This window comes from Ochotona princeps, chromosome 29, assembly GCF_030435755.1.
Source record: "Ochotona princeps isolate mOchPri1 chromosome 29, mOchPri1.hap1, whole genome shotgun sequence".
NCBI classification, from domain to species: domain Eukaryota; kingdom Metazoa; phylum Chordata; class Mammalia; order Lagomorpha; family Ochotonidae; genus Ochotona; species Ochotona princeps.
In genome coordinates this window covers 17,529,311-17,550,321 of record NC_080860.1, presented here as the reverse complement: position 1 = coordinate 17,550,321, position 21,011 = coordinate 17,529,311, and the positions used below count along the sequence as shown (strand labels likewise).

The following is a 21,011-nucleotide window of genomic DNA, read 5'->3' as shown; positions in this document are numbered from 1 at the left end:
AGTGAGTTCTGGGCTCCGGCTTTGGCTTGACCCAGCCCTGACTCTTCGGAGCATTAGCAGGGAATGAACCAGTGGATGGTGGAAGATCCCTGTCTACCTTTCAAAAATATATATAGATATGAATGAAGAGCAGATATTCTGGCCCTTGAAGGAGATGAAAGTCGCGAAAAGGTGTTAGGGCATGGGACCCAGCACGGGCCCTGGCTTGGCAGTGAGGATACAAACAAAATCCTAGGAGCTGTGAGAAGAGAAGCCTGGGGGTGGGCGGAAAATGAGATCGGGTAGAACAAGATTGGGCAGTGTTTTCAATGCTGAGCTGAAGACTTAAAGCTTGATTCTTTTTGTGTGTGTGTGTTTTTATTTTTAATATTATTTACTTAGTTGAAAGGGATGTGTGTTCATGTGGGTCTCCGATTAGGGTGGGGAGGATCCAGGGATGGAGGAAGGTGGGTGGGTGGGTGACACCCACTATATTATCCCAGATGTTTCCCTTTTTTTTTTTTGTTTTTTTTTTTGTTTGTTTGTTTTTCCTCTTGTGTCATCAGGGAATGAAGGGGAAGAAGCTACTCCCTGCAGTCAAACTACATCAGCCCCCCCCAGATGGTGGGACGGTCCTTTGATGCTGCCTTAGAGACCCCCAATGTGAGGAAAAGTGTTCCAAGAGTAATGGCTTCAGTTCTAAGACGTTGTTGGCTTCATTGCACCAGGGTTGAAATCATTTTTCTAAGGTCTGTTGGCTGACCAAGTCCACTTGAGTGCGTCCACTCACCCAGATACTTGCCACAGAGCTTGGCCGGGAGAGGGGTCCATTCTGTTCTGTTTTTCCATCCTCTGTGGAGGCACTCGACATCCTCTGCTGGCCTAGATGTGCGGGCTGTCAAGTGCCCCATGTGTGTCTGGGCATGCTGATCACTGCATTGGCATCAGCAACTGAGGAGGCCCAGTCCCAACACATGCACTCCAAGGTCGGACCACATATATCGTGATTTTCCCTGTGACTGGAGTTTGAGGCACTGTGCCCCCTCCCCCCAAAACCTCATTAAGGCTTACTTCTTAAGGCAATTAGGAACCACTACAGGAGAGAAAAGCCACATTTAGGGCCAGAAATCTAGGCAGTGAGGTTCATTCAATGGAGATTGGAGGGAGTAGATACCTGGCCTTCTCTAAGACACTGGTTTTGCCATCATGGAGACTGGATGCAAAGAACTGCTAAAAGGAGTATAGAAGAGCCCGGCGCAATAGCGTAGCAGTTAAAGTCCTCGCCTTGAGCATACCCAGATCCCATACAGGCACTGGTTCTAATCCCGGTGGCTCCCTGCTTGTGGCCTGGGAAAGCAGCCCAGGACGGCCCAAAGCCTTGGGACCCTGCACCCGCGTGGGAGACCCGGAAGAGGCTCCTGGCTTCGGATTGGCTCAGCTCTAGCTGTTGGGGCCACTTAGGGAATGAATCATCGAATGGAAGATCTTCCTCTCTGTCTCTCCTCCTCTCTGTATATCTGCCTTTCCAATAAAAACAAATATTAAAAAAAAAAAAAAAAAAGAGTATAGAAGTCTGCACCTTGGAAGGTCAGAGCTGTTGGGACTTGGAGCATCGCCGCTGCCCAACCCCCTATCCTGAAATCTCAGCAGAAGGAGGGACTGGACCCACTTGGTGCCACAGATGGGCTAGGCTGAGGCTTCCACAGCAGGGGTCTGTCTCCAGGCCTTCCTGGATGCTGTTGAGGAGGCTTCAGGTCAGCTCAGCTCTGGCCATTGCGGCCACTTGGGGAGTGAACCAGCAGACAAAAGATCTGTCTCTCCTCCTCTGTAAATCTGACTTTCCAATAAAAATCTTTAATTTAAAAAAATATTTATTTTGATTGGAAAGATGAGCATTGAGAAGTAGTAGTTCATTATCCCGGAGGACAGGGTTCTCCCCATGAGAAGGGAAGGTGGGACCAGCTCTGGAGGGAGGGCAGCTCCTCAGTTCCTTTCCCCATATTCAGGACAAATCAGATTGCCTTTCATTTCAAGTCAGTGAACCTGCTAGCTAGAGCTGGAGCAGTCTCCATAATGGGTACTGAGAATGCTTCAGTTTTGTCACTATCCCCCTACCCAATCCTCCCCGACCTGCCTCTCTCCCCCAGAAAAAAACCCACAAAACTTCAAAGCTTAATCCCGGATGCCACAGTCTGGGGAGATAGGACCTGGTAAGAGATATCTAGGTCAGGAGCGTGAAGCTCGTGATTACTACTACTCGTGTTATTACTAATAACAAGGAGCCCAGGCACTTTTTTTTTTTTTTTTTTTTTGGTCCTTGCTCCTTCCAGCATGGCGATGGTACAGTAAAAGGATCCTTGCCGGCTGCCAAGCAGATGGCAGCTCCTTGACCTTAGTCTTCCCAACTTTCAGAACTGTGAGCGAAACATTTGTCTCAAGCCGTGGTGTACACTTTCATAGCAACACGAAACTGGCTAGGACAACTGCAATAATACTTGAGTCCTCCCAGGAAGCATTTCAACCTTCTCTTCTTCCTCACCTCCTGACCCTACCTTAGCCCCATATTTTCTGGCTCTACCCTCACTCGTCACCTGAGATGGCCTTTGCTGTGGCCGGTAGGGCCATCCTTGTTGTCAAATCCAAGGACACATCACAGTCCTCACCTCCTTGGCCCTCCAGGCTACTTGGGTAGTAATGTCTCCTCCACCTGGACCAGCACCCTGTGGATTTTGTAACTTCGACTTCTCGTGTCTCCCACCCGCCGTACCAGCTGCTCCTCTTCTGTCTCCTGTGTGAGCTTGTCTTCTAGCCTGCCCTGAAGTGCCGTGGCTCCTTGGGGCCCGTCCAGGGTCACCTTCTCACTCTGTCTTACCCTAGGCAACCCCATCCACACTCATTTCACACCATGTCTCCTGCACTGAATCAGATGCAATGCAGAGATGGGTTTATACTCCACCCACCCCCATTTTGAAATACTTCCCTCTGGGTAACTATGCTTTCTATTTCCATCTTACAGATGGAAATGGACTTACCGATGTCCCATGGCTTGAGCAAAGTTGCACAGCTAGGACTGACAGCACAAGGTTTCAAATGCTGATCTGTCAGACTCCCCAGCCCGAGAGCCCCACACTTGACATGAGCTGAGGAGGGCTCCAAGTGCGGCTGTCCTTTCGGGGCCATCCCATTGAGTGAAGCACACAAAAAGGGGTGGTGGGTATGTAGCACATTGAGTTAAGCCACCACTTGGGACACCGTCGTAACATGTCAGAGTGCTTGGGATCCGGTTGCACTTCTGTTTCCGATCCAGCCTCCTGCTAATGCACCTGGGAGGCAGCATATCATGGCCAAGTGCTTGAGTTCATGCCATGCACCTGGGAGGCATGGATGGAGTTCTTGGTTCCTGGTTTCAGCCTGGCCCAGCCCAAGGTTTTGTTGGGGGAGGCAGTGAACTATCCATTTGGGGAGTAAACTAGCATATAAAAGATCTCTGTTTCCCTCTTTCAAGTAAACCAATTATTGAAAACCACATGTACACACACACACACACACACACACACTTCCCACCTTGTAGCCTGACCAGCACCCATCTTCTCTGCCCTTAGAAAGAGAGCTACCAGCTCCTCAAAGCCTCAACAGTAAATAATGACCAGGACAACGACTGGGGACAGATCACCTACTCCCAGGGCTCTTCATCCCATCAATAAAACAGCCTCTTAAACAACTCCAAAGAGAGTCCCTGAACGAGGTGAAGGAAGCCAAGGACTGATGTCAAACGCACTATGTTATCCCGGGGCTCCAAGCAGATGCCCAGCACAGGCTCCAGGACTACATCTTCACCCAGTTCAGGGTCTCACTCACTCAGGGAACTGAGCAAACTACTCCCCACCCCACTGATTCCCACCCACCAGGCCTTCTGAAAACATGTGTGTTGTAGAATGGGAGAAAACAAAGAAGATCCCAGACTGGGTTCAGATCTTGTTCTGCTCTGTTGACCAGCTGCAGACCCCTAGGGTGAAGGACCAGTAATAAGGGTCTAAGCAAAACTATTTGCCAGGACCACTGAGGGGTTCAGCATGGGGTGCACCAGCCATCGCAGGTAGACCAGCATAATAAGCTCTGCCTGCCCCCCACCCTGAGCCAGCGATAAGTGCCAGCCCTAGGGCAGGTGGACCTGACTTCCAAAGCATTCCCAGAGCCGCCCTACAGAGCCCAGTAGATGGATGACCCAGAAAAGGCAGTCCCAGTTTTGTTTTGTTTCTTGCTTGGTTATTCTGGAACACTCTGAGCTCCCTGAGAAGTCTGCACACCAAGGGACATCTGACAAAGACCTGATTTGGGCCCAGAGCCGTGGTGGCGCTCGCACTGTTGGCATGGTTACCGTCGGAGCCAGAAGTGCCGCCTGCACATGCCGTGCAGCGCACACCGGGCTACCTGCTGCCGAGGTGACCGCTGGGCAGCCCATCCGCCGTGGACTCATAATAGCACCAGCAGCAGCATCTGTAGCAGTTCTTGTGTGTTCGTCATCTGCCCTCTGCCTGGCATGAGCGTCAACACTTTGTTCTCATCCACCATCTCACCAAATCCCCCCTTTGTGTAAAGGTCATGGTCTCTCTGATATAGATGAGGAAATGCAAACCTCAAAATCAGATGCTGGCGCTCCCTCCAAACCTCTTCTGCACATACTTATTCTCTGCCATGAGCCTTAACCACCACCACTCCTCCCCACCAGAGCACTCCTGCCAATCCCAAAGCCTGTCCCCTCCCTGCACCACCATGTCTAGAATTAGCCTGAGTTCATCTCAGCAGCATCCAGAACCTTCCACCAGGGCCTGGTGCAGTAGCCTAGTGGCTAAAGTTCTCCCCCTGCGTGCACCAGGATCTCATATGAGCGCCAGTTCATGTCCCAGCTTCTCCACTTCCCTTCCAACTCCCTGATTGCAGCCTAGGAAAGCAGTCAAGGACAGCATAAAGCCTTGGAACCCTGCACCCATGTGACCCTGCACCCATGTGAAGAGACACAAAAGAAGCTCCGGACTTCGGATTGGCTCAGCTCCAGCTGTTGTAGCCTCTTGAGGAGTGAACTATCAGATGCAAGATCTGTCTTGTCCTTCTCTCTAATAAATCTGACTTTCCAATAAAATAAATAAATCCTTTAAGTATATATATATAAACAGAAGCTTGATCCACTCTTTCAAAGCTTGCCCCGGGAGCAGACCATGCCCCAGGCAGCTTCTGGCACCGAGAGATACAAAACTGTCCCAGTGAGCTGCAGTCTGTGAGCTGGGGGAGCTCAGAGCCTGTTCAGGACAGCCGCCCCCCCTCCCTCCCTCCCTCAAAGCTTGCTGAGGAGAGCCCAGCCTGGCTCAGGGGAAGGCCAAGATGTGACCTTTGCAACTGGAGTTCCCATGAAGATGAAAAAGAGCTTTTGCTTCGGTTCTGCAGATGGTCTGAGAAGTTGCTGTTTCTTCGGTGAGAATTTTCTAGATTCTTTAATTTGAACCATCTGGAGAATTACATTGCCTCAAGCTTCGGTACAGATTCTATTGGGGGGAATGGGGGATGGCTGCAAGGGGGGCTGTTTGTGACCTTGGGAAGCCGGAGAATCAGGCCATGACTTCACCTTGAGCCTTAGTGTTCTTACCTGTGATAAGGAAGGCAGCACTGGTTGGCAGCAAGGTGCTTCTCTTGTTCTTCTCTTGTTGATAGCAAGGTGCTTTGAGAGTCTAAGGTGTGTGACTGTCACAAGATAAGCAGTTCAAAAGGAGTGAAAAGGGATGCTGATTCCTATTCCATAGCATGAATGGGGTAGCAGGTGCCAGCACACGCCCACCTGCTTAAACAGAGGTCAGAGGTGACCTACCTACCTTCCTTCCTTCCTTTCGTTCTTTCTTTCTGTTTTTCCTTTTAGGAGACACAGGGATAGAAAGTGCCCCATCCACTGGTTCACTCCCCAAAGGCCTGCAGTGGCTAAGGCTGGGCCATGGCTAAAGCCAGGAGCCAATAACTCAATCTAGGTCTTCCACGTGGCTGGCAGGAGCCCAAGCACACCATACATCATCCATCGCTTCCCATGAGGCTCCAGCAGGAAGCTGGAAGCTGGAGCTTCAGCTGGGAATCAAACCCGGGCACTGAGGTGTGACAGGTGAGTATATTACCTGCTGGACGAAATGCCCAATCTCTATTACTGTTGTTCAACAACTTTATGGATAGATAGATAGATACATACATACATACATACTTAGAATCTGTTTTTAAGTTCCATTGATTTTCAAATGTTTCTTTTTATATAGTTGAAGAGCAGAGCCACAGTGAATAAGAGAATCTTTCATCCAAATGCCCACAATGGTGAGGCCAAAGCCAGGAGCCTCAGAGTCCATTCAGATGTCCCACATAAGCACGTAAGCCATCCTCTGCTACATCTCCAGGTATATCAGCAGGAAGCTGGATTGGATGCAAAGGAGCCAGGTACCGTTTGAGAAATGAAACAGTGAGTGGGAAATTCTCTCTTTCTGCCTTTCAAATAAATAAATGTGTAAAGGAAAATAAGCAGTTATTCCTTCTGTCCAGCCACAGCTAGCTCCATTTCACAGATGAGAAAGCCAAGGTTTACATGACCCACTCCATTCCAGCACAGACAACAGGAGAAGAAACCAAGATCTAGAGCTGCTCCTCCTTCTTCACTCTGCCTGTTGCTGACCCTGATCTTCTGAGTGTCGAAAGACATTCTTTTGGTCATTGAGTCATGAGCATAAACTGTCACTTGCTGTCGCTGGGGCCCTGGGGAGTGAGGGAGGGGGATGCTGAGCATTGCTTCCAGGCAACTATGCTCAAATCATCTCTTCCTCCCCAGCGTGCTAGTAGGAGGCCAGCAGATTGCACAGCCTTCTGTCTTCTTCCAGAAGAGAGTGGCAGTAAGCCCAGGGACCTGGGAGGAGCAAAGCCACCAGAGGGGCTGACTCCAGGGGCTCAACCTCCCAGACACAACTCCCTTCCCTTCAAAGACAGAGGTGCCTTTCTTTGGGCTTCCCAACCTGACCCTGGCCCATTTTCCCAAGGTCATCACCCACACCCCCTACTCAAGATATCCTGATCCCCCAACTCTGCCCAAAAACATTCTAGAAAATTCTTTCCTCTTATTCCACCTTTTTTTCCCCTTACATGTATTTATTTTTATCTGAAAGGCAGAGACAGAGATCTATCCACGAATCCATTCCCCGCAGATGCCTCCAACAGGAGCCAGAGCTGGGCCAAGGTGATCCCTGCTATGTCATTTGATGTGATCTATGATCTTCTCTAACCCTCATGACAACTGCTGCTCTGATACCCATTACACAGATGGGGAAACTGAAGTTCAGAGAGGTGTCCCTTTACCCAAGGTCAAGGTAGAGAAAGTGTCAGGATTTGTTTTTAAGATTTTTTTATTATTATTATTAGAAAGGCAGAGTTGCAGAGAGGAGAGACAGAGAGAGTTCACTCCCCAGATGGTCTCAATGGCCAGAGCTGAGCTGATCCAAAGACAGAAGCCAGAAGCCTCTTTGGGCTATCCCACGTGGGTACAGGGGTCAAGCATCAGGGTCATTCTCATCTGCTTTTCCAGGCTATAAGCAGAGAGTAGATTGCAAATGGAGCAACTGGGGCATGAGCCAGTGCCCATATAGTAAACCAGCGCTACAGGTGGAGGATTATCTTGCTAAGCCATTGTGCCAGCCCCTAAGAGTCAGATTTTGAACCCAAGTCTTTCTTGATCATAGATTTTACCCTTAGTCACACAAGCCACTTAACCTTCCACTTCCTTAAGAAATGAACATCTGACTTGTAGGACGCAAGTTTATAGGACAAAGCTCCCATCATCTGAGCTCCTGGGAAGTCTAGCTGAGGCTCTGGGAATGCGAAATTGGATCCAGTTATACCCCCAACTTTTTAACAGAAACCCCACCAAGGCCTTGCTATGTCTTCCTTTTTTATTTACAGGAGAGGAAACATTTTATATTGGCTGACAGGGGCCAGCGTGGTGGCACTGCAAGCTAAGCCACTACCTGCAGTGCTGGCATCCCCTATGAGCACTGGTTCAAGCCCTGGGTGCACACTTCTGACCCATCTCCCTTCTCATGCACCAGCAAAAGCAGCAAATGATGGCCCAAGTACTTGGGCTCCTGCCACACCTGTGAAAGACAGATGAAGTTCCAAGCTCTCAACTTTGTCCTGGCACAGCCCTGGCCCTTGCAGCTGTTTGGAGAATGAACCAGCAGATGGAGTATTCTCTCTCGCTCGCATGCTCGTTCTTGCTCTCTTTCTCTCTGTAACTCTGCCCCTCAATTGAATGAGAGAATCTTTAAACGAAAGGGTCCCAGGGCCCTAGGCTGGCATGGACACCTGTCCTGGTCTATGCCACCGAATGCCACTGAGTATCTCCTCCAGCAAGCCAAGAAGGTGTCACGTCCCCAGCTGCATCCCCAGAGCCTAGCAACACTGTGTCCGGCAGACAGCAGGTGTCCGTTTGCCAAAAGACTGGATGCATTAGGCCAGCGTCAGGATGCTAGCCCAGCGCCCTGCGGGAGCCCAGGAGATCAGAGAAAAATCCTTTTTGGATTCCTGCCACGTCTTACATTAGCGGCATCTTCTCCGAGTCCCGACAGGCAGCCCAAGCCGGCTGAATTCCGGTCACCGCTTCACCTTGGAGAGCGAGGCAGCCGCCGCCTTCCGTGCGGCGCAGCCCAGGAATTGACGTCACCACGGCCCAGGAGCGGCTGCGTTAATATTTCATGTGGCTCTCACTGCAGCAGGACGACAATTCTCCGCAAGCTGGAAATGGGGGGTGGGAGGGAGGAGGCAGGCCTCTCATGGGGTCGTGGGGAGGGCACGGGTGGAACAAAGGGCTTCGTTAAAAAAAAGTCCCCAGCCTACCCACTTTAGTCCCTGGCTGAGCTGGATAAGAGCAGAGGCAGCAACCTGGTACAAGGACACTGCTGACTGAGCCCAAGCACTCAATGAAAGGGGGGTTTAGGGGGCTCCCCGGGCTGGGGCGGGGGGCGTTTCCTGGAGACACTGGGAAGAGCCTGAGCCCTGGCACCAGCCAGACCTGCTCCCCCAACACCCTGCAGCTATGTGACCTCAGGACAGTCACAGCCCCAGTTGCCTTGTCCTCGCAATGAGGACAGTGCCATCCCTTGAAACCGCTGCTGTGAGGGTGGAAGGACACAAGGGACGGAGAGGACTTTGCATGGGAGGCGAGACTGGAGACAGCTTGCGGAGAACTGTCCCACCACGGGGCTGGTGGGAGATGACAGTATACTCAGGAAGGTGATACATGAGCTAGGTGTCTCCGGTTCGATGTGGATTTACATCAGGAGAGAGATGGGCTGGGTGGAGTGCCCCAGATGGCGGAAGCAATATAGAGCCCCAGCACCTGCTGTTTAGTCCTCTAACGGCTCTGACAGAAGCATACTGAAGGGTCTGAGAGGAAACAGAGCAGCCCCCAAGGCTCCATAGCAGGGCTGGGTGCTTCGTCAACTGAGAGGATCCTGCCAAGGCCACCTGCCCGGTGAAGGAGGCTGATGGTGGGCAGATGCAGTAAGATACCCCCGGCATACTGGGAGGAAGCTTCATCGCTTCTGCGACCTAAACAATACCAGGGGCCTCATCCTAAGTCACTTCCTGGCAAATCCTGGGGACTTCCCTAAAAAATGTTCATCTACCCAGGTTGTCTCAGAAGAGCTTCAAACCTCTTCTGTGATGGCACACATAAGGATCAGCCAGGAAAACAGTAGGAGACTTAAAAATGGAATTCAGAGGAAACAGTAAATGATGTTTGGATGTCAGGGTGTCCCAGAAGAGTTGGCATTGTGGCACAGCACGTCAAGCTGTCACTTGCAATGCTGGCGTTCCAGTTAGAGTCCCCAGCTGCACCCTTCTGATCTAGTTTCCTGTTAATGTGCCTAGAAAACAGAAGGTAATGGTTTGAGTGCTTGGGCACCTGCCTCTCACCTGGGAGACCTGGATGGAGTTCCTGGCTCCTGGCTTCAGCCTGACCCAGCCCTAGCTGTTGTGGCCATTTGGAGTAATGAACCAGCGGGTGGAAGTTCACTATCACCTGCTGCTTTCCCAGAAGCATCAGCACATCAGCACAGAGGTGGATCCGAAGGGGGAGCAGCCGGGACTGGAACCAGCACTCTGACAGAAGATTCCAGCATGTACAACATCAGCTCAGGTCATAGCTGATGCAGCTGCCACTTGCCCACCAGCCACCCTGACAAGGATGGCTTCTTCTGATTCACTCCCGTCTCCCCCCCAGCCACCATCTACCCCTGTCCCCGGCCTTTATCTCAATCTGGACTCACGCTCTATTCATGCGGGGGCCTCCTGTCCATCGCCTCCATTAAGCTGCAACTTTCCTGAGAGCGGGGATCATAATGGTTTATTCCTTGTCCTTCTCCCCAGGATTATGTGACACCCGGCACCGAATTGTTGCCGGCAGAGACACTGTGCACCTGCCACTTGCTGATACAGCAATTAGTGGATTCAGGAAGCAAGTGTGAGCTCCCACCGGGTCACGTCCTCCAAAACTGATGCTCTCTGGAGGGCAGCAGGCAGATGGGAGCAAGCCAGGCAGCTGGGCTCTGTTTCAAGTTAAGAGCCTTAGGGGGGACTCCCCAGGCTCCTCTAAATGTGCACTGTTTAGATTCAATGCTGGGCTTTCTGTCCCCCACCGGAGTTCCCACTCCCACTGTGCAAGCCCTCTTGCAAGGTCAGTAGGAGCTAGTGTGGGGTACACAGAACCACTGCCTGGGGAAGCACCTGTTTGCAGGTCCCTACCCCCACAGCGCTCATCATCAAAGTCTGGGCTTTCCAGCATCCAGAAAGGGCTCCAAGCCACAGCCTAACTGCAGAAAAGAACTTTGCATACCTATGGGCTGAGGAGTCAGCACTCAGAGCCTCTTCAAGCCTCACGGGAGCAGAGAGAGAGGGAGAGAGAGCTGGCTGTGGTTCCAGTGCTGTGTAACCTCAGGCACACAATCTAACCTCTCTGAGAAGCCGCTTCTGCAGCATCGAGCAAGCAGATAACCAAGACCAGGCTCCTTTAGTTTGAGGTGATGCATATTCAGCACAGCTCCAAGTACACGGTAGCAGCTAAACTGGCTGTGAGTGTGGATGCTTGCCACGGGGATTGAAGATGCTGCCTGGGAAACTCATCTCCCACCAGGGGGGCTGGTTCAAGTCTCAGCCATATCCCCTATTGCAGCTTCCTGCTGTCGCTAACCTCACAACATGGCAAGTGGTGGCTCAAATTCTTGCGTCCCCAGTGCCCACGGATTGATTTCTGGATCGAATTCCTGTCTCCTGACTTTGATCTGGCCCAGCCCTGGATATTGCAGGGGGTACACCAGTGGATAGGATTCTCTCTCCTTTCAAATAAATATGGTTTTTTTTTACATTTATTTTTATTCTTATTTGAAAGGCAGAGTTACAGAGAGAAAGGAAAGAGAGCTTCCATCCTCTTGTTCCCTCCCCAAATGGCTGCAATGGCCGGAGTGAGCTGATCTGAAGCCAGGAGCCAGGAGGTTCTTCCAGGTTTCCTACATTGGTGCAGGGTCCCAAGGCCTTGGACCATGCTCTGCTGCCTTCCCGGTCCACAAGGAGGGAGCTGGATCAGAAGCAGAGCTGCTGGGATTAGAACCAGTGCCCTTATGGAATGCTGGTGCCACAGGTGGAGGATTAGCTTGCTGAGCTATCGAGTCAGCCCCTGAAAGAAAGACATTTTACAAGCCAGATTGTTGTGCGGCTTATGAGTGTTTCTTTACTTGTTGGTTTATGAAAGAGGGGGAGACTGCAAGGTTTGTAGTTGAGCATGGAGCCTGCCTGGAAACAGGGACCACTTTCGGGATTTGTCTGGCAGGATCTAGAGTCAAGGTATGAAGCCCTTGGTCCACAGTGGAGTGCCTGTAGACCCCCCTCCGCTCAGCCTTTCTGGAGGAAGGAAGTAGAGGCCCCACAAAGACTCAGAGCTGGAGGTCCAACTCTGGCACTATTACACTCTATAGCCCAGGAACGCCTCACCTCGCTCACCCTCACTGAGCTCTGATGTTCTCATCTACCGGATGGATCCTCCCTCCTTAATCTGCCACTGTCTTAGGGTTGCCAAGATGATCTGATAATCTGGACTCCTTGTGAGATGAATAGGAGGGGTTCGACTATTAGAAACATTGGGCAGGGGGGAGGGTGCTAGTGTGAGGGCATAGCCAACTAAGCCTCCACTTTGTAGCGCCAGCATCCCACCTGGGCACCAGCTGCAATAGTCCTGACTATTCCGGAAAGCAGCAGAGGATAGGCTGCATTCTTGGGACCCTGCATCACATGGAAGACTGGAGGAAGCTCTAGGCTCCTGGCTTCTGATGGGCTCAGCCCTGGCCATTGCAGCCATCTGGGGAGTAGACCAGTGGATGGAAGGTTACCACTCTCTTTTTTTCTCTGTCTCTCCTTCTCTCCATAACTCTGCCTTTTTATAATAAAAAATAAATAAATAAATCTTAAAAAGAAAGAAATGAAAATACCTCTAGATTTTCAGCATAGACCTTGCCAAAGCCTTCAAATCAAGCAATAGAAAATGGATTCTGAACCTGGCTTGCAACTGTCGTGACTTTGAGCAAATGAATCAACCTCTGGCATGACACTGCGGGAGGTTTGGTTTCTACAGGAGACAAGAAGTTGGGGGATGAGTAGACAAGAGAAGAGCTGGGAAGTGGCTGCAAGAGATGGACTAGAGCAAAATATGACCCTCTCCCCTCCCCCAACCAGGCAGCCAGGGAAGGGACTTCCCTACCTGTGACTGTGAGCTGGGGTGGGGGCCACCTGTTCCCCTGGCCACTCCCTACCAAGCATTGCCTTCTGGATCCCAGCCCAGCCCAGGTAGACAATGGTGACTCAAGACATTCTGCAGAGACTGGTCCCTCAGCCTCTGTTGCCATGGCGTTGCAGCACAGCCTGGCCAATCAGAAACAGGCCAGGGATCCGAGCTTCTGTTGCTATTGCCCAGGCAGGCCGCCTAGCCAATGGGAAGGGCGGCAGAGTGGAGCCACCATAGAAACCTCAGCAACGAGGTTTGAATCTTTTTTTATTTTTTTCCTGTCTCCAAGTCTCGTTTGCAGAGGCTGGGCTGGGTTTTTCCTAGCTGCCTGAATTTCTTATTTATTTATTTCTCAAAGAGCACTCTTGTAGCCTCAAGGAATCCTGGCAGGGGCACATGAGAGTCAGGGAGGACTCCCTTAGCAGGGTACAGCTTCAGCTGCCCCTTGGATGGACGGATGGATGCCAGCACCACCCAGGGCCAGGCTCTTCACCCTCATCCTCAGTGCTTGACCCAACCCCAGCCATCCTCAAGCAATGGCTGGAGGCTGCACAAAGACTCCTGTCCCAGAGTACAAAGGGGAATGCCAAGGGTGTACCCCCAAGAGATGCTACAATGCCCCCATAGTCTTGAGCTTTGCACAAAATGCTTGACCCTTCCTGCTAGGGTAATACAGGAGGAGAAAGTCAAGGTCACACACACACAGGCTGGGGCCTCGCTCTGTCAAATGCGATTTGGGCACATTGGCCCTGCATTTCCTTTCAAACTATCCCCACATCCCAGTCCAGACTTTACACACTGATCCCACGTTGCAGCTCTTGGTGCAGTGGATCTGGTAGGAACAACTTCTCAAGGTGGAACCCTGCAAGAAAGAGTCAATGGGCAGCGATACGAAGCAGGTGACTAAGCCCAGAGGGATAAAGCTGACCTGTTGAAGTCACACAGCTGCCTGGGTGTGTAGTCCCCAGCTCCTACCAGCCTACTATGTGCAGCTTCCCTAAACCAGTCTCTAGGCCGTTGGGCAGGCAGAGAGCCGGCACATGAATCCTGCCCACACCCTTGAGGTTGCAAATACCATCATAATAGCCATTGCTGTGGGAAGCACGTCCTGCTTCCCCACTTCCTGGCTCCCTCCTAACTTTCAACTCTGTTGCCTAGCAACAGCTCAATCCAGCAACCTGAGTGTCATCCTTGATAACGCCCTCACCTCATCCTCCCAGAAACCCACCCTTGTTCACCCCCTCTGTCCAGTCCTGCCCATTTTCTCTCCCAGATGGCCCTCGAGTTTGTTCACTCCTCCTCGCCACCCCCTCCACCGCCACGTCAGTCCCAGAAGGTGTCTGCTATGAATTTCGAGGGCACTTTCCCTGGTTTCCCATAAGCATCCAGCTTTCATGTTCATTCGTTCACCCCATCGCTGCCCCACTCCCTTTCCATCTTCCATAACAACAGCCACAAGAATCTTTTTAAAAAAAAAATACGAATCTGAGCCAGTCACAATGATGCAATGGCTAAATCCTCACCTTGAATGCACTGGGATCTCATATGGGCTCCGGTTCAGATCCCGGCTGCTTCACTTTCCATCCAGCTTCCTGCTTGTGGCCTGGGAAAGCAGTAGAGGCTGGCCCAAAGCCTTGGAACCCTGCACAAGCATTGTAGACCCCCATGGAAGAAGAAGCTCCTGGATCCTGGCTTCAGCTCAGCTCAGCTCTGGCTGTTTTAGGCATTTGGGGAGTGAACCAGCAGATCTTCCTCTCTGTCTTTCCTTCTCTCTGTAAATTTGATCTGCTTTTCCAATAAAAATAAATGAATCTTAAAATATATGTATGACCTCAACTGTGGCCAATGGCCTAGGTTGCATTGTACTTAGGCAAGTGTTACACTTCTGGGAGCAAATCAGCTAATAGCTGGTGAGCTTTCAGGACCTGGTTAATGCCATATCTGTGCTAATCATGCCAGTATGCCAGCATAGTTGCCTAGCCTATTCTATTTTTTTTCTAAAGATATGAGGGGGATGGGGTGCCAGGTCTGTGAACCCTGGGGGCAGGGGTCTGGCAGGGCCTGGGTTGGGTTGCCTGGGGGTGCCTTCCTTAGTGGAAAAGATAGAGCAGTGGATGGCATGCCCAGGTGCACATGGAGAATATGGCAGCACTTTGAAGCCTGCAGAAGATATCTGGTAGCATGGCAGAGGAAAGATGGCAGAACAAATTGGACAACTACCCCAACCAAGTGACGACAGCAAATATCTGGGCAAATGGAGACTCACAGATTGAGTATGTCAGCCAATTGACCTTGGAAGGGTTGCTTCATCCTTGGATCAGCAAGATTGACAGCATTTCAGAACTATTGAAACTACTTAAGCAGAACCCTTGAAGCATGCTCCACAGCAGAGATGCTGGGTTGACATCCAGTAGTCATTCCCCACCCCTGGGCACTGGGGCAGTTGGGAGGCTGGGTGTGACTTCTCCACTTATCTTCCCTCTGCTTCCAGATACAGGAAGAAGAAAAAGAAAAAAATGGTCTTAACCACTTCCCCTAACCCTCGATCCTTTCCACCTTGGTCAACTATCTAAATATCATAAAAATATGTTTTAATTAAAAAAATGTATGCATCTGACCATGTTATCTGCTGCCTGCTTCAAACCTCTAGGGACAAAACCCAAAGCCCTCACATGCCAGAAAGGCACTGCAGGCCTACCTCACCTCCCAGCTTCTTCTTGTCCTTATTTTTTTTTTTTTAAGATTTATCTTTTTTTTTTTTTGGAAATATGTATTTACAGAGAAGGAGATACAGAGAGAAACATCTTCTGTCTGCTAGTTCACTCCCGAAGTGGCAACAATGGCCTGAGCTAAACGGATCCAAAGCCAGGAGTTTCTTCTGAGTCTCCTACACAGATGCAGGGTCCCAAGGCTTCGGGCTGTGCTCTGTTGCTTTCCCAGGCCACAAGCAGGGAGCTGGATGGGAAGTGGAGCTGGAACCTGAACAGGTGCCCATATGGGATCCCAATGCATGCGAGGTGAGGACTTTGGCCACTAGGCTACCTCACCAGGTACTCCTCTTGCCCTTGTGCATGCTCTACCCCCTCAGCAGGAATATCTCCATCCCTTTTAACCTGCTCACCCCTTAGCTCTCAGTTCAATGGTCACTTCCTTAGGAAACTTTTCCTGAAATTCCTAAGGTCAAATTACTCAGTGTACCAGGATTCTCCTCGTACCGTGCTCCTTTCATCTGTAGCATTCACTACACTCAGTTTCCCACTTACTCAGGTAATTATTTGATTCCTGTCTCCCTCCCATACTTCATGAGGGTAGTGATTTTTTGCTTTATTCTCTCTCTCTGAAATATATGGGTAGATGGATTGTGGGGAGTGAGTATCAATAGATGAATAAATGAATGAATACATGGATTGATAAATAGGTGAATGGATGGGTAAGTGGATAAAACAGATGAGTACAGGAGTGAGTAGGTGGATGGATGAATGAGTTGTAAAGCCAAGTATGGATGAATGAATGAATCATAAATGAATGAAGGAGGTGGGGTATAAATGAGTAGATGGATGGACAGACGGGGGATGGGTAGGCAGATGAATGGATACATAGGTAGGTGGGTGGGTGGATGAATGGGTAGATGGATGGATGGGTGGGTGGGTGGGTGGGTGGATGGATGGATGGATTTTTCCATTTTGTCCAGCTTACTTAGGTCTAATCACACCTTCCTCCAGTCTGTGACTGGTCACTCTTGCCTTTGTTCTCTGGACACGCAACAAGCATCTCTGATGTGCTCAGAATGTGCCCGTTGTGTGGTGCTATCAGAACTGAAGGAAAGATGGATTCTCACGCCCACAGAGATTACATCATCATCATCATCATCATGGCTAGCTCCAAGTCAAATTTTCCACCTATAGGCTCCCCTTCAATGAAATCTGCTCTTTTCTCTGCTCACCCAGATGCCCAGCAGGGTCTCCAGGCTGAATTGAGGCATCTCCTCCTCCAGGTGTTCCTCCCTGATCAGTCAGCTCAGACCTTATCTCCCATCCCAGAACAGCCCTGCTCATAAACTCCTTGTTTCATCCTTTCTCTGGGAGCCACTTCGAGGATTTACACCTAGAAGGGCAGTCTCAGGGCTGGGAGTTATACAGGCATGATTCTCCCCACACCCCAGCTCCCCACCACACACACACACTTTAAATAGCAGAAAAATTGATCTTCTCCAGCTCATACAGATAATGAGGGGTCAAACTGCTGCAGAGATCCAGCTGGGTTCAAATCCAATGCCAAGATCCTGAACCAGCATCCAATAGCACCATACGGCTGCTGCACCTATACCTGAACACAGGTGGGATGGGGCAGCCTGTTTTGTCATTGAAAGCTAAAGACTTTGTTCTAAAGATTTATTTATTTTATTGGAAAGGCAGATATACTGAAAGATCTTCCATTCACTGATGCAATCCCCCAGGTGGCCGCAATGGCCAGAACTGAGTCGATCCAAAGCCAGAAGCCAGGAATCTCTTCTAGGTTCCCATGGAGGCACAGCGTCCCAAGGCTTTGGGCCGTCCTCAACTACTTTCCCAGGCCACAAGCAGAGAGTTGGATGGAAAGTGGGGATGCTGGGACACAAACCTGGACCGTCACCTATATGGGATCCCAGCGGATGCAAGGTGAGGACTTTAGCCATCTCTCTGTGCCCAAAGACTTTACTTTAAACCTGGTGAACATATACCTGTCTTTTTTTAAAAAAGATTTATTTATTTGATTACAAAGTCAGATATACAGAGAGGAGGAGAGAAAGAGAGGAAGATCTTCCGTCCGATGATTCACTCCCCAAGCGGCTGCAATGGCCGGTGTGCGCCGATCCAAAGCCGGGAACCAGGAACCTCTTCCGGGTCTCCCATGCGGGTGCAGGGTCCCAAAGCTTTGGGCCATCCTCGACTGCTTTCCCAGGCCACAAGCAGGGAGCTGGATGGGAAGTGGAGCTGCCAGGATTAGAACCGGTGCCCATATGGGGTCCTGGGGCGTTCAAGGCAAGCACTTTAGCCGCTAGGCCACACCGCCGGGCCCATATACCTGTCTTAAAACTGCTTCCCAGCAACCCCGTCTTTGCCCCACCTCCTTATCCCTTGGGTTATAACCAGAGGAAGCGTGTTCCCTCTTCCATGTGGCAGTTTGTCAATAATTCACAGCCATCTCTCCTCTCTTTTATCTTTTCTGAAGAGGAGCTGCGAAGCAGAGAGAGAGAAAGAGAGAAGGGGAGAGAGAGAGAGAGGGAAGATAGGGTGCTAAGTTGGCACTGGAAACCTCAGCTCTTCAGCTGCTGTCCACAGCCAGTCAATTTCAAAAGAGCATAAGTAGGTGATTTCAAAAAAGCAAGAACAGAAAAGATCACCAACTCTTGTCACCCTTGGTTTGTAAAAGAAAGGGCAGCCTGACACAGAAAAAACAAAAAAAAAAAAGACAAAGAAAGTAGGGCAGTCCATTTCTGAATTAATTGAGCTTTATGAAAAACTCCTTCCATTGTCCCTGTTTTTTTCCCCCCTTGTTTCGCCATGTCCTGGTGCTGCTAGCTCTGTGGGGGACTGGCCCAGGTCTGTGAACAGCTCTGCTCTAACCTACTAAAGAAGACAGAAAAAGCGGAACAGAGCCCTCTAACATCAGGATGCAGCCGTTAGCCTGTCCCCAGCAGGAAGGAAGAGCTGAGAAGCGTCTGGCATGGCAAGACAGGGGAGGAAGGTCTGGAAACCAGACAGACTTCTCCGTCACAGTGTATTCTTACATCTAGCTTCTGTCTCGGTCTGGAGAAGCTGAGGCTGACCTCACTGCTCCAGCAATTCCAGCCATGCCTCCTGGCCACACAGGGCCACGTCGTCTCCAGTAAGCAGAACCCACCAGAAGTCAGGAGGCCAGTTCTGGCCCCATGGCAGGGGGTCAGTTGGCAGAGGGTGGGTGGTGATGCCAAAACAGCAGATTTTCTTCGGGGGTCAGTTCTGGGCTTGATTTGTCCCCGCTGATTGATTTATTGATTGGCTCATCACATCAAGTACTAATACATACAAAACATTGTACACCTGTTGGGAAGGTGATGTATGATTGGATGTCTGTCTCCGTGGAGCTTATAGTGTTAGTAGAGTCTTAATCCCAGTCAAAAGGAGTAAATCCAAACTTAAGACCATGATAAGAGCTACGACAGAAGTGTATGTTACTCCCAGGGTGTGAGATAAGGGCAGTACCTTTAACTAAGCAGCCATGGTGGGAAGTTGAGGCAGTAACAACCAAGCTGAGACAGAAAGAGGAATTGGTGTCAGCCAAGGTGAAGAGAGGTTGGGTTGATACCCTGACAGGTATTGAGCAAGAGCAAATGGCGTGACATCAACATTGTAACTTGGAGGCAGAGAGGTATGGTTCATTCCAGGAATCCGAATGATGATGATGGTGGTGGTCACAATAAAGATGACAGGGCCAGCAGTGGGGCACAGTGGGCTCAACCACTGTTTGCGCACGATGTCTACATCCCACATCAGAGCCCCAGTGTGAGGTCTGGCTGCTCAGCTCTCAGGGAGTGCTCCTGGGAAGACAGAATATAACAGCCCAAGTGTCTGGGCTCCTGCCACCCACCTGGGAGACCCAGATGGAGTTCCGCACTCCTGCGTTCGGCATGGCCCAATCCCAGCGATTTCAGGCATTTGGACAGAGAACCAGCACATTGAAGTTGCTCTCTTTCTCTCTTCCTCTTTTTGTTCATTCTGTCCTTCAAATAAATGTCTTAAAAATGATACTTTGGGCTCAGTGCGGTATCATGGCAGCTAAAATGCTCACCTTGCATGTGCCTGGATCCCATATGGGCACCTATTCTAATCTCAGTGGCCCCACTTCCCATCCAGCTCCCTATTTGTGGCCTGGGAAAGCAGATAAGGGTGGCCCAAAGCCTTGGGATCCTGTACCCGCGTGGGAGACCCAGAGGAAGCACCTGGTTCCTGGCTTTGGATCAGCTCAGTTCTGCCCATTGTAGCCAGCTGGGGAGTGAATCAGCGAACAGAAAATCTTCCTTTCTGTCTCTCTTCCTTTCTATATATCTGACTTTGCAATAAAAAAGTAAATCTTTAAGAAAACGATAATTTAAAAAGAGGTTGCTGTGGTGGTGTGTCACCTGTGGGACGCTGTGGCACTACCATCCCATATGGGTGCCAGTTCGTGTCTTGGTTGTTCCACTTTTGATCCAGCTACCTGCTTATGGCTTGGGAATGCAGTGGAGGATGGTCCAAACCCGTGGGCCCCAACACCCATGCAGGTACCTGGAAAGAAGCTGCTGGCTACTGGCTTTGGAACAACTCAACTCCGGCCATTGCAACCATTTATATGAGGAGTAAACTAGTGGGTGAAAGAGCTCGCTGCCTCTCTTTCTCCCTCTCTGTAAAAATTTGCCTTTCAAATAAACATTTTTTAAAAAGATAAAAAAACAGTCATAGAGCTAGCTTAACTGTGTACTAAGTCCCCTGTGATGCTTTAAGCATGCCTTACACTTTAAATCATTCATTCATTTACTCTTTACACATTCATTCGTTCTATCCTCACATTGACCTCATGAGGTGGACCCTGCCAGCCCCACCTTAGAGCTAACAAAACCTGGACACAGGTTAAGGAATTCATCTTTAACCTTTAACCCACATGGTCGGTCCTGCGGACGGGCACACAAATGAACTGTGTCCTGTGCTCACAGCCTGGGGGAGCACTGGGGGACACGACAGGGGACCCAAACCAACCTGGCACTTAGGCCCTGGTCAGAAGACAAGGCAATGCACAAGACGATAAACAAGGCAGGCCGTTTGCGAGGGTGAGAGGGGCTAGGAGAAAGAGTCAGCCGGGCAGCGAGCTAGAGAGGGACAGGCCGAGGGGCTGTGCTTCCTCACACACAGTGGTCAAGGACGCCTTCTCTGACACTGACTCCAACAGTGAGGGATCAAACACACCATGGACTAGGGAAGAGTGTGACAATGTCAAGGTCACTGAGGCAACCCGGCGATGGGAGAGGTGGTGGTGTTTGCACAACATGAAGAGAAGCTGTTTCATTTTGGGCAAGGATGAGGAGTTGAGAACAGAGAGCAAGAACTCCAGTCTCTGCTAGGGCCTTGCAGGGGACTGGAGAGAAACCAGGATTTCATCTCAAATTGGGCGGGAAGTCCCTGGAGGGCTTGCAGGT

At 50.4% G+C, this 21,011-nt stretch overlaps 1 long non-coding RNA gene across 1 annotated transcript; it reads left to right on the top strand.

The window, feature by feature from the left end:
• The first annotated feature begins 3,058 nt into the window (after positions 1-3,058).
• Positions 3,059-6,439, top strand: LOC131478287 (uncharacterized). The gene is made up of 3 exons (XR_009244399.1): positions 3,059-3,186; positions 6,017-6,121; positions 6,270-6,439. It is a non-coding gene; the product is annotated as an uncharacterized LOC131478287 (long non-coding RNA).
• The last annotated feature ends 14,572 nt before the right edge of the window (positions 6,440-21,011 follow it).